The sequence below is a fragment of the Pinus tabuliformis genome, chromosome 4_1 (assembly GCF_031772625.1).
Source record: "Pinus tabuliformis cultivar Carrire ecotype Pingquan chromosome 4_1, CPIR1, whole genome shotgun sequence".
In the NCBI taxonomy this organism is placed as follows: Eukaryota; Viridiplantae; Streptophyta; class Pinopsida; order Pinales; family Pinaceae; genus Pinus; species Pinus tabuliformis.
The window spans coordinates 781,221,819-781,236,492 of NC_142303.1; the positions used below are offsets into that span (position 1 = coordinate 781,221,819).

Sequence of the window (14,674 nt, forward strand, 5' to 3'; positions counted from 1 at the left end):
GATTGGGTGTGATGGTAGGCATAGGATGTCTGCAGATCTGGTGGAATTTCTAAATTCTCACGATGTTTATTATATTGTAGTTGTGGCTAGATATGATCCCTCAGATGTTGATAATCATTTATGGGCGTCTACTCAAGATTTAGAGATCTTCCCTGTTTTTATAGGTGAATGGAATATTTTTTTTATGAATTTGGGGAAAGCAGGTATTTTTTTAAATAGGGATGAAGAAGATAGTCTTTCCTGGTCTAAAAACAAGAAATGTGGGGTTATTTCAGCAAAGCATGGATACCATGCTTTGATTAAGCAAAATATGTCTTGTAATTCACAATGGTGGTTTGATTTAGTTTGGAAATGTCAAGGACTCCAGAAATGTCATCTTGTTTATCGCTTCTCCTTGAAATGAATATTCTTAGTTGGGATTTTTTAGCAAAAAAAAGATGGGAAGGTCACGGATTTTGTATTTTATGTTGTCAGAACAGTGAATCTATTGACCATTTATTTGTTTTTTCCCTTTCGTTAAGACTGTTTGGAAAGAGGTTTTGTTAGTCCTTAAAACAAAAGGTTGGTGGTTTGGAAATTCTGTTAAAGAAAGTTTGTGGCTTTAGGTTCAGAGATTTAGTTTGTCCTCTTTTAAATTTATCCCCACATTTATGATGTGGTGCATTTGATTAGGGATAAATAGTTTTTTTTTTAGAATGATGTTGTATGCTCAACAATAATTGCACATAATTCTAGAGTTTCATTTTTGGAATATGTCAAGCCCTTGAAATCAAAGAAGATAAGAAGTATAAGGGAGCTAGTGTTATTTGAAGGAAATGTATGGGGTTTCTTTGATGGTTGTTATCAAAGGGATAATTGTGGGGTCGATGTTTCCATTCTATTCCCTAATAATGTGGTTCTATAATGTTAGTTGGGCATTGGAAATGGAACGAACTTTGTTGCTGAGTTGATTGCTCTGTGGTGTGCTTTAAGGTTAGATTTGTGGAAGTAGGTGAAGGTTTTCAAACTAATTGGTGATTCTAAAATAATAGTGAGTTGGTTCAATGGAAAGGTGGATCTCCGAATCCTTCGCTTGGAATCATGGAAAAGGAAGATCCAGTTATTACAACAACGGTTTGAAGATCTTAAGATCCTTCACGATTACAAGGAGCATATTGTTCTTATAGATCTACTCTCAAAGGAAGCTTTAATTTTGGATGTTGGCATTTGTACCTGTTCTAAATTCCACAATAGTGTTATATTGTTAATATTTTCCTTTAATCTCTTTAATCTTTCTTTTCCAATGACTAATTAGTCTTTCTTCTTTAAGTATAACTGAAACATAATTTAGATGTTAAAATAAAAATGTCTCATAAAAAAATCAAATAAACTACCATGTAACCAAAAACTTACACTTTTTTATTTCTATTCTTAAAAAAAAAACATATTTTTCCTTTTATAAAAACATAAATACATATTTGAATTTTAATTTCATTATTTTCATATTAATTTTTAAATTTTTACATGGTAAAAGTGTTAAAGCTTATCTATTTCATATGGTTTGAAATATGAATATAACACCTAAGTTAAAATGCAATATACACCTATAGCAACTTACATACATTTTGAATTTTAAAAATGATCAAAAGAAGTTTTAATTTCTTTCCCTAGCTCAAAGTAATGAGAAGAGATAATGAGCCCATGAGGCTGTGAAGAAATAATAACATTCACTGTAATTGAAATTTATTATTTTTTAAATTTAGTTACATAAATGCTTACATGTATTTGTATTGTTAAATAGAAGTTTCATTAACTTGACGTTAATGAACTCAAAGTTGTTATAGAATATCCAAGCTTATAAAAAATAAGAAATAAGTCTTCTCAAATCTATTTTAGGTAATTTTTCCGATCTTATTCCATTCAATGTATTTGGTATTTTTGTAACTTTCAAATTATTATATTATATTATATTTTTTATTTAATGAGATAACTTTCATATCTTTTTATTTTTAATTTGTTGTAAATATGATATATAAATATATTAAAATTTTTAATTGCAGTTACAAATAATTAGAAATATAAAATTAAAATAAATTATTTATATAATTAAGAGTTATTTTTATTCAGTTAAGACTTAAGTTAATGGTCCAAGAATCAAGGGTATCTGAGAGGAGTGAAAGCCTACCCTTTATGGACCACGAGTAAGTGGGTAATCCAAGTGGTGTGGTTTTCCTTGAATAACAATGATGAGCTAGCTTGCATTCGTGGATAGCAAATAGTAATGGTTGTCCTCATTCTTGGTTTGACAATTCAGCTATAATAGGTTTTTCCACTATTTAAAAAGAAAAAATAAGAACAATAGAAATATGGGCTTGGAGTATTGTGCTGAAATTATTTTTTCTTGACTAAGAGCTACTCCGAACAATGATGAGTCAGCTTGCATTCATGGATAGCAAATAGTGATGGTTGTCCTCATTCTCAGTTTGACAATTCAGTTATAATAGATTTTTACACTATTTAAAAAAAAGGAACAATAAAAATATGGGCTTGGAGTATTGCCGTGATATATTTTTTTTCTTGGCTAAGAGCTAGACTTTTTCGGAGGTAAGGAAATAAATTAAATGCCCAAGACCCAGAGGAATCTAGCATGAATGAAGGCCTAACCCTTTAAGGGCCACAAGTGGGTACTTACAAGTGGTGCGGTTTTCCTTGAATAATAGTGATGAGTCAACTAACATTTGAAGATAGCAATGATTGTCTCTATTACTGGTTTGACAACTAAATTAAGATAAATTTTTCCATTATTTAGAAAAAAAACACCAATAAAAATAATACAACAAAAATGATAATATCTCCATTTATGACTCATGTAAATATAAACTCATAATATTATCTGTTGCATGAAATTTGACACTTAAATTTCTGAATATGTACATGATTAGTTGAAAATCTATTTGTACACGACATGGTTTACAATCGAAGTAGACAGTAGTATCTAAAAGCAAAAAGACAAGCCCTGACTGCCAATATGACTCATGTAAATATGAACTCAAAGATTTCGAATGTTATTGATACTGCCACTCATGATCTGGTTTGGAAAAAATTTAAAAATACAACTGAAGTGTGTAACAAGTACGAGGACAACAGGCCATCTTAACTTCATTGAACTTGGATAAATGATATTTGTGATGTAAAAAGCATATAAATCATAATTCTATTCGTACTACTAAAACATGAGTTTGCTGAATATGAAGTGATATAAACAATTATTCATTAGTCTCATAACATGAGTTTGCTGAAAATGAAGTGATATAAACAATTGTTCATTAGTCTCATAGTGTCTCTTTCATGGATATAAATAATGCAGTTTTTTAAAAGTGTTTTTTAATTTTGAAAAGCAACTCAACAATTAAATCCATAATCCATGGGATCGAGCGAAAGGGTTTTAATTTTAAAAAGCAACTCAACAATTAAATCCATGGATCAAGAGAAAGGGTAAGAGGTACTGGAAATCTGCTATGTGCAACAAAATTTCTGATTGTTTTTGTACATGTCCACAATATTCATACAATTGACAATCAACCTGCTAATCACTACAACTAAAGCCCATTCATGATTTCATTGCCAAACCCAAAGGCAGCAAAAACAGTTTGAATAAAATATTCAAAAGAACTTATCGTACACTTTAACTCATCCTCTACATTTTGTACTTGTTAAAACCATCAACATGCAAATCACTTAATAAGCAGAAAAGCACCGGATCTGCACGGATCCCCTGTTTTTCTTGCTTTCTGGCTCTTCTCAGGTTGAAAAACTGTTCTGTGGACAATCTTCTTCTTTGAAGTGTTGATCCGTAGATTTCAATGTTATCTTCTTAGTACGATCTGATATAATCCATGAAAATATGTAACTTTCTATGTTAAGTACGATCTGATATAATCCATGAAAATATGTAACTTTCTATGTTTTTTTCGTCTGAAAAAATAAATAGAAAGCGCAGAATCACATACTATTGTAATGCAGTGATTTGAAAAAGAAAAATCATTTGAAAGGCCACCTGAGATCATGGTTTATATACTGAGAATATTGAGAAGAGGGTTTGCACAGCGGTAAGCAACACTACAATAATTGCCGCCGCCAGAGCTAAACTTCTCCACGGCAATGAGAAATGCTCCTTCATGAGCTCGGCAAACCAAACCTTGAATTTACTTCTGTACTGAACATTCACTTGTCGTTTCAGTTGCCTGAGTACATCTACCCGGCTAACGGTGACTCCCTTACATAGACCATTGAAGAGATCGGCAACCTCTGCGTCGCTCCCAAGGTAATTTGTAACGATGTTACTTCTTCTCATCACAGCCACGTCTTCATCAGAGTTGATCAGCTCGTCCATCAAACTCAGGTAACACGTCACATAATTGATTTTAGATGCCTTGCACACCTCAAACGCTACTAGGTTATGGAAGAGTACCTCTATCTGGTCTGTGATATCGACGGAAGACAAATTGTGGCTCTCTTAGCCTCAAATCTAATCTTCTTGATGCCTCCATCCGATCGCTCAAATTTGATCCCAGCATTTCTTAATTCCACTGCACGAGGGATGCGTTTGACGTCATTTTCTGCTCCTTCGTCTGGGCCGTTGGGGTCGATTTGATCATCTACATAGACAATCAGCCCGTGCAACAAGCCCAGAAGATGCTGAACATGTTTATCTGGCTGCGGCCATGACCAATTACTCATATCGTAATTGAAAGGATAAAACTTGGAAGTGTTTTCAACCATCCTAATCTTTGTATAGGGAGAGGAATATGGAAGCTCATAGTTTATCTAAAGTTGACTTTTTGATAGAAAATAAGAATGGAAACATTTCAGAATATTATAATGTTTTTCATGAATTAATGGTTGGAACAAGAGATCTCCTCATTTAGATATTTCCTATCTCTAATCAAAGATAACTTTTTAGTGATTTTGATCATTCTATTTAATCTATTTTTAACAAGTAAGAAAAACATACACATTATTTGAATAGATAAGTGAATTTTTTTTTTTAATGCACTAGATCTAATAAAGTTAAGAACTAATAGCTTATTAACTAAATATTTTATCTTAAACTTAAAAATATTTCATTTGAAAACTGATTATAAAAAATGTTTAAGAAAACATGAAAATAATATAATTTTATAACTTTTTCAAAAAGGAAAAAAATAACATGTTTTAGTATGATTACTAATATTAAAAACAATAATTATTTATTTATTTAATTTATTTAATTAATATTCAATAAATTATTTAATTAAATAATTAATATAATAAATTTCATTAAAATCATTTATACATCACAGGAAGGTCATTTACTTTAAATTCTACAACTGCTTTAACAATAATAAAAATTAAAGAACAATAACATGATCATTGAAGTGTGGGGTATAGAGCTATAATAATGGTTCTACAATTATGAGATTTATACATTATATCTTAAAGTTAATTCAGGTTTGAATGATGCAGTTTAAAATTTTAAATTAAAAAATATTTATAAGCCAAAAATGTTGCAATGAAATATAGTCACCCATCTCACTAAAATGCGGATTGTGAACCTTAGTGGAAGTATTACCATTTCATCATGTATTGTAGAATGGGAAGTTGAAGCTATGAAATATGGTCCAGGATTATAGATTAGAAAGTTGAGGCTAAAATGTATGAAATGTTGTAAGATATATGAGTTGCAGTTCGGAAAATGAGAGTGGGAAATGTTCACATATATAACAACTTTTCTTAACAACATTTCTTTTTTATTGTGGTTCGGTAAGAATGTGCATTGATGTGCATTGATTGAAGGTAGATTTTAGTATTTAATAGGTTTTTAACACAGTCACTTGTTATGTCATTATTTAGTTTTGAATATATAGATCAAATGTAGATTTTAATATTTAATAGATTCTAAACAAAATTAATTGTTATGTAATTAATTAGTTGTGCTTTGTTTAAAGATGTTTTGGAGTTTATGATTGGAATCAGGAAAAAAAATCGGTTAAGAATAGATCTTTGTTGCTTAAAATTGGTTTTGAAGGCATAATTTTTTAGATAATTTAATAATTGTATTGAGATTTTACATCACAGTCAGTGACACAGTTAGGAGTTCTTAAGTCAAAGCATTACATAAAAAAAGGTCGGGAGTTGTAAGTTAAAGGGTTACATAAAAAAAGGTTTAGTTTAATTGATTAAATTTTTGTATTCATAAGCACCTCTAAGTATATAATCATGATGGAAATAAGTCAAAGAGTTACATAAAAAAATTTAGTTCAATTGCAATTGATTGAGTTCCTATCCCTAAAACACACAACTCTAATGGAAAATCGTGTGCCCTAATGGAAAATCAGTGTAAATTCTCGCATCAATGTCCTTGAAATCTAAAAAATATTGGTTAAGAATATAGATTTTTGTTATTTAAAACTGGTTTTGAATGTATTAAAAACAAAATTCTCTTTGTGTAGATTATGAAATATTTACAATTTAAATTTGTAGTTCCTCTCAAATTTATAATTCCAACAAAAATTTGTTGATTATGAAATATTCGCAACTCAAATTTGTAATTCCACTCAAATTTGTAATTCCAACAAAAATTTGTAAATCCTTCCTTTAGAGACTTTTTTTAGAGAATTTTCCAAACTGAAATTTGTAATTCCAACCCAAACTTGTAAATCCCAAAATATGCTTGCAATATATTTAAGAAAAATACCAAATGACGAATCACAGATTCTTTAGAAAACCATTTCATACAGATTCCTTAGCAAACCATTTCATTACTTAAGGGTCAAAACGTTAAACGACCCCTTTAGATCTTAGGAAAGTTAATAAATTGAGTTAAAACCTGAAGTTTATGTTTAAGAAGCAAGAATATCCAGTGTTGGAGATTTATCTATGCCCGGATGTCGATTGGGGAACACTATTTCAACCAAGGTGTTAAACGAAAATCAAATTTAAACCATTTTGACAGCACGATTTTTTATAATCAAGAATATTGATTTCATAATAAGAATGATACGCCCCTTCATATACATACAAAACGGAACGAAATCGAGCCCTGCAGGCACTCTAGAAAGTTCACAAGAGATGATTCTAAACTATAATACTACTAGGTACTACTGATCTTCTATGAACTAAAGTAGTAACCTGTCGGGAATTTGCAATCGCCATACTCTGCAACAACAAGATAAAAAACACATCATAAAATTAATCATCAAAAGACCTTCAATAATGGTAGCGCATATGTAGACAAAAAGTAAGCTAATCCTGGGATAATATATGAACTTACTTGGACACTGGGTAACGACATAGGCAGCGCCCTGGAAGTCGCACGTTCCAGTCTTGCGGCTGTTCTTTTGATAATAACTGTTAAAAGCATATGAAGCATGGGCTTCCAGCGTGTTAGGGTTGTAGTAAGACGTCCCAGGCTGAATCTGCTTGCAATCCGCAGCCCCTTCTCCACATGCATAGTCTAATGCCGCCTGGAGCTTACTAGTATCGATCTTCGAATTTGCAATGCACCATGTCTCTGATGCTCCTTCTGGGGTTGTCCCGATGCTGCGATGATGCTGCACAGAGGTGGCTGGGGTGGAAGAGGAATTACTTCCAGAGGTGGGTGCCTAGTTGTTCATGGCTGCAGGTGTCAGAGCAATATTGTAGACGTGCTCCTTGGTTGGGTAGAACAAGTCGTAGCTGCGCTCCGATGTGGGACCGGGCTTCTGGTTTTCATTAAAGAGAGCAAAAATGAAGGTGTCTAGAGAGGCCTGGGGCCTGAGCGGAGTTCCAGAGTTGGAGAGGACATTCTTGACGAGGTTCCCATTGTAGGCCACAGCGTTGTCAAGGTTAGCACCGGTTTCACCCTCGTCGCCCTTAGATGTCCACCTAGTCTCAGACACGACAATGTTGAGGTTCTTATACCCAAGGGCCGACATTGTAGAGAACACTACGTCGAGCTGTGCGTCAAAGAGGTTCGTGTACAGGAGCCCAGTGTTGCTGTCCCAGACTCTGGCACTGGGGCGAAAGAGTGCGTAGTCCAGAGAAATATCGTTGGCATCGCCCTAGTAGGCAAAGAAAGGGTAGACATTGACCATGAGAGAGGACCCCGTTTGGCTTAGAAAATCGAGCATTAGCTTTATCGTGGTCTCCACAAGGTCGCTCTTGAAAAGTCCGGTTGATGGCGGGAAAGAGTTCTGGAGCACACTGGTGGCAACGGGGCTTGACACTTTGATAATTCCATCGAGGTTGTATTTGACGAGAGCCATGTGAATATTCTTCATGACAGGGACAATGTAGGAGGTGAAATCATTAGAATTGGCCAAGACTTCATTGCCGACAGCTATGGCCGTGATCTGGGTGCCCAGAACGTAGGCAACCACATTCTGCTGGACCCCAGGCATAGGCTCGCGAAAGACGACGAGCAACGTTGGAGAGTTGCTCATTGGGAAGGGCAATGGTGATTTTAATGTCGGTACCACTGAATGCATGTAGAGCTGCAGGGTCTGCGTCGTAGAGCTTCAACTTGTTTGATGCCTTGGCTCTTGATCAGCGGCACTATCTTGGAAGCTGGGGGAAGATTGTCTGCTTTGTGACCATAGTTGATACCCACAGTGCCAGCCCCTGCAAACCAAAACAAAACAAAAAATGAAATTTACTCGGTCAATCACAGAAATCAAAGCTCAAAAAGAAATTTTGACGAACCAGACAAGAAAATGCATTTTCTCAGCTGCAGAAGCAACGATAATCAGAGAAATTAAAGCTAAAACCGCTGCAGAGGCAACAATAGTTGAAGAAATTATAGCGAAACCCCGGACGAACAAGACAAGAAAATTCATTTTATTAGTGGTAGTAGCAACGATAATCAGAGAAATTAAAGTTAAAACCCCCGATGAACCAAACTATAAAATGCATTTTCTTTGTCTAGTTCTCAGCTGCAGAGGCACTATAGTCGAAGAAATTAAAGCTAAAACCCCTGACAAACCAAACGATAAATGCATTTTCATGTCTAGTTCTCAGCTACAGAGGCAACAATAATCAAACAAATTAAAGCTTAAACAGTTGATGAACCAAACGATAAAATGCATTTTCTTGTCTGGTTCTCAGCTGCAGAGGCAACGATAATTGAAAAAATTAAAGCTTAACCCTGGACGAACCAAACTATAAAATGCATTTTCTTGTCTGGTCCCCGGCTGCAGAGACAACGATAATTGAAGAAATTAAAGCTAAAGCCCTTACAAAACAAATGCTAAAATGAGTTTTCTCACCAACAGAGGCAACGATAGCCAGAACCACCGCAATCGCGATCAGCACCGAACTCGTCTGGAAGCTCATGCTGAGCAAAGAAACTATAACCAACCAAAGCTTCTTTCAAGTTCAATAAAATATGGCAGCGCGGGTTCTGAAATTCAAAATTCCAATCTGGAGCGCCATTATACAATTCAAAATTTGGTGAAACCACTGGTTTAGAGATGAAACTTGAATATTGAGCGCCTTTACAAGTTCAAACTTGAATATTGAGCGTGTTTTCAAATTCATATAACACGACATTAATGGTTACAATATTGATACGTATTCCACCTGATACACCATTTTGTATGTATCAGCAATCGAGCTCATGTATTTTATTTCGTATGATAACATTCCATGGCAATTAATATCAGATGGTATGGGGAATGGATAGCATATGATACACGACATGCCATGATACACATGCCGCTCATTTCAATGGGCATCGATACAAACAATGAGATGGGTGATCACATCATGCATATGTCCATCACTATTAACCAGAAAGTGTTGCCTGAAAATTAAATAGATGTCAGAGTGTCCGTGCCCTGTGGTACGTAGGGGGTGTATTAATGGAGCTATAGAGGTGGAAATAGCTATTTCCCTTAACCTGATGCGTGACTCCGACCATAATTGAATTGGTGGTATATGAATTTAGTGCATCTTTATATTTACACCAATCACATGAAAATGGATTCATTGCAACGTCACGGGAAGATGGTAAACGTTACATCAACGACAACGACACGCGAAGAACAAATCTCCATTCCATCAAAGATCGTTGGTAATTTCGGTGTGACAAGAAAATTGTTAATCCAATCAATAGTTGATAGATATATTTTCACGAAAAAACTAGGATTTTCACATATTGGTGAAAAGAAAAGCCTAAGAAAAAAGCGACGGCAAGTCCCCCTTGGCCACTTTGACAACCAACGATAGGCGCGGTGTCATGATTTTATTCATTCTGCCTTTTGGTTGGAACAAGGTCACAAATCCCCGATGGGAGAATTTTATCAGAGTTTTATATAAGGTAGCTTTCTTAAAATTATGATATCACAGTTTTATACTCCCAACCTCCCATTACCCACATCATACTCTGTCATATATCGCAAGTTTTTTCATCGAAAATTTTCAGATGTAGTTGGTTTGCCCATTGATTTGATATAAAATTTAAATCTACTTTATGATTCATATAGCATTCGCTCATTATATCGAGTTTTTTAATAATTCCGCAAGTTGTAAACTCTGATAGGTTGGACCCGATTTGGAATTTAATTGTGATTTATAATATGATTGGGTTCACTGCCATTTATCGATATTTTTACGGCGACAATTTCAAAACGCTCCAATATTAACAAGCGTATCTGATAATAAATTTAACTGCCATGTATTAAGACACCAGGTCTGCAAGACATTTGTGATGGTTCTTATTTATAAATTCCTGATAGCCTGGATCCAATATGCAACTAATTATGGTTTATAAACGATAATGGGTCCGTACCATAACATCGAAACTTTTAAAGGATTACATGTATAAACCTTTGATGCTTCCGATTCTTCGATATACTACTCCGCCTTCCACCTGCTTATATCTTCTCTCTACTTATAAATCTTATCTCTGCTTACATTCTTGCAAGACGCCATGATTCCAAAGTCTTTTGTCGGCACTGCAACAATTTCAAGTGACATGATTGGAATTAAAAACCCTTGTGAAACATAAAATGAGGAATGCGTATCCAAAGTGAGGGAGAGAGATCCCTAAACACCTCGTGGCAAGTCTTGCCATTTTCACAATCATAAATTCTTCCTCCAATAACATGCACACATCAAGACTTTGTCCACTTATGCACCCCATCCGAAGCTGAAAATTTCTTTTTGGAATCGCTTGTTCGAGGAGCGGACATGTTCTCTTTGTTGTTTGGATCAAACCCCAAGCCCTTTGAGATGGTATTTTCATCTGTTTTCTGGTCATTCTTTATTTTGGAAGAGGCCCTTGGGGAGGATAGTTTTGCTACTGTTGACATATGTTTCCTTAACTCCTGATCTTTGTCACTGTTGAAATGATACACAACTTCCTTTTTAAGGGGTTGCTTTGGAATCATCAAGGTTTCACCCTCATTGTATTTCTTGCCATGCGTTTCCTTAAATGGGATCCTTTTGTCCTCGGTTTTTACTTCAATGATGTGGGTTGCATCACTTGCATTAGCATTGCCATTCTTCAAGGTGCTCTTCTCTTGAAATATCATATTATTGCAGTTTTCATTTCTAGGCAATGAAAGCTTCTTCTTTGCAAGGGGAGTTGATGGATGCTCGTGAAGTTGTTTGCGGCTTGCTTCACTGACAGAGTTTAATGATCCAGTGTTTCTACAATTACCAATGCCTAACCGAGGACTCCTGCTTATTTTCTAAGCTCGAGAAAGGACCATTTTTCCTCTTGACCTTTTATATCATCAATATAGAAACCCAAGGATTCGACCTAAACTAGAAAGCATGCATAGAACATCAAAAACAATTCCTCTGCAGAAATGAGACATCTTACAAGCAAATCAAAATTGATTAATTCATGAATATGACAGCGAGTCCACCTTGTAACGAAACGTCTAAGAATATTATCATACATATCAATTTCCAAAAAACATGTGAGCCAAGATGAAATACAAGACAAGAGACTCTGTTACAAATAGTTACTGATCGATTTTCTTGGGATGATTTCAAAGAAGAACCATTTTTCAAAAGAATGATATAGATCCCTCCAATGATAATATAAATGGGCATATAAAGATCTTAACTTCAATATGGAAACCAAAATGTTGGGCACAAGTAATTAAATCCAAAAGAAGAAACATTGTACCTGTTGAAGTACCATCGATAGAAGTGATCATCGTCCCTATTTGTGGAGCTCTGTTAGGGCAGCTATTCTTTGGTTGGCTTGGCCACGTAACAAGTCTCAAAATGAAAGGATAATGAAATTTACAGATAATGAATACAATTTAAAGTTCAAAGCTTTTCATATAAGAAATTCAGAGATATGGTCCATAAGTAGTTCTTGTATAGGGAATGGTTTCACATTAAAAATAGTCCATAGCATGTTTTTTTGGTGCAATTTTTTTAGGAAAAGGGTCTACCCTAAACATTATCCTCTACAACATGGGAAATGTCATGTCTTCTTAGGAACTGGAAGCCATTCTTGTCGGAAGGAGGAGGAATAGCCCGAGCTCTCCTAAACACGACATGTGCTTGTTGCATTCTATGTCACCTTGTTCGATTTATAAAATCCTTCATGTGGTTAAACCTTGTAAAGATCTCATGGCATAGTCATTTGTCACTTGCTAAAAGAACCCTCACCACATTTTTCATGGTGCGAATCCAGGTCTTGATTTTACTATCAAGAATTTCCCCCTCTGTCTTGTGCACGTGGCCCTTGCTTATCTGCTCAATGCCAATTTTGTACATATACTTTTCAATTACAGAATTTATGGTCATCCCATAGAGAAGATCATTGCTCATAAACACATAATAAGCAGATTGACATATTAGATGGTGTTCGAGCCTACAATTTCTCCAAACAGCGAGTGCCTACGAGATTGTGATATTTCATTCACCTTCAAGATGCCATTGTGACGATATTAATATATGTCGTCGTGTGACTTCGTCTATTGTCGATTTGATATGGACCCGATATGGTATTAATTTCCATTTAATCAAAATTTCACGTCCACCCATATCACAACTTTTGCGATGTGTTGATGTGATCCAGTTATTAAAAAGAGTTAAATGCAATATCAAGTCCACTCCATATCACATATCGGCGTTTTTCATTTTCGTCCAGTGCTAAAAGATTTGATTTCAATTTCGTCGATACCACTAACGGTCTAACACATGTCCATTCGAGGGGTCGTTGTGTGTATAATTGTTAACAATTTTATTTTATTTTTTTCATCAGTTTGGTTTTAGTAAAACTCTATTGGTTGTTATATTTTGTCTGTATCTGCAAGGGTCCACTTGTTCTAATTTAAATAGTTTTTCACAAAATGCATATAACTTAGGAAGGGTCTCTACGCTTGTCTTCTTGATGAAATGGCTGGCGGATTGGTTAAACTAATTAAAAGACTCTTATTTTAATCTAAATTTTTGGATTTTATTGTTGTTTCCCTGACGTTATATGTACGCATACAAATTCTTCCCCATACAAATAAGTCCTTCTACAGGATGTTGATACTCAAGCTCTGAGTTAGCTTCCGATTCATTATTGGATGGATTTAGGATTATATGTACTCTCACACAAATTGTCACCCATACAAATAAGTCCTTGTACAAAATATTGATATTCAAACCTTGAATTAGGTTTCTATTCATTTATCGATTGAGCATTTCCATGCATTCATTTGGTTATCTTGGAGAATAAAACTTGGGGAAAAGAAATTGCTCATTTACATATTTGAGCGGGACCCTTTGGAAAACTTGAAACCTAGTTGTGAGAATGTACTCCACATTTGCTGGATTGCTGGTAAGGACAGTGGTTTGCGAAAGGCCTTTGGCAATAGAAGTTCCCCCGCATCCGATCAGGAGTTCTGAAATCAAATCGTATAGATGGTTTAAATGTATAAACAACGAGGGGAGAATCCCTAAGAAAGGCCATTCTGGAGGGATTCCATTCTTTTCCTTTCTGTTGAGATATAGAACATAGTACGTGAACGCCAGGATGATGACGATCAAGATAACGGAGATACCCATTAAGGCCTTCTGAAGAATCATGGAGCATGCAAACAACCAGTGAATTCCAGTCATACTTAACAGCACGCCGCCTCTAACAACATTGGATTAGTGGTACCATGCATTTAGTGCAAATTTATATTTGCACCAATCACAGAACTATGGATTCATTGCAGGAACATTGTAAACGTACATCGACGAAACGTGGAGAACAACTTTTCATTCTACAAAGCCTATTTCCAAATCTATAGATCCATTAATGCTCTCCCTTACAATACCTGCCGCAACTCCATTAATTGGTTTTGGCCACCATGACATTATCATCCTGTGAAAATATATGTATGGTCATACATGGTCATATTTTCCGGCAACAATTTCAGAGCCATATTTTCGGTATCCTCTACCTCAGTTGTCCGGTCTGCTCCACCATTGAATTGAATTTAATGCATGGATGAGACGTCCAATTATCTACCATCTCAGCATTTTGGATTTCAAACTATTCAATGCGCTATGCCAGATTTTCAAACTGAGTAGTGGCGTATCATGAATTTCTTCATAGCTCCGCAATCAATTTTTCCTCCATCCCCAAAAATTCAAATTCTGTCTCCGCGCAGGCCAAAGATTTCAAACAGAAAATTTTGAAATGAGCCCATGGTACAGGATGGACTAAGACAGA

General features: G+C 35.0%; 1 pseudogene; it reads right to left on the reverse strand.

Moving 5' to 3' along the window:
- Window positions 1-6,978: 6,978 nt before the first annotated feature.
- LOC149178466 (glucan endo-1,3-beta-glucosidase 12-like) lies at window positions 6,979-9,330 on the reverse strand (annotated as a pseudogene).
- Between the last annotated feature and the right edge of the window lie 5,344 nt (window positions 9,331-14,674).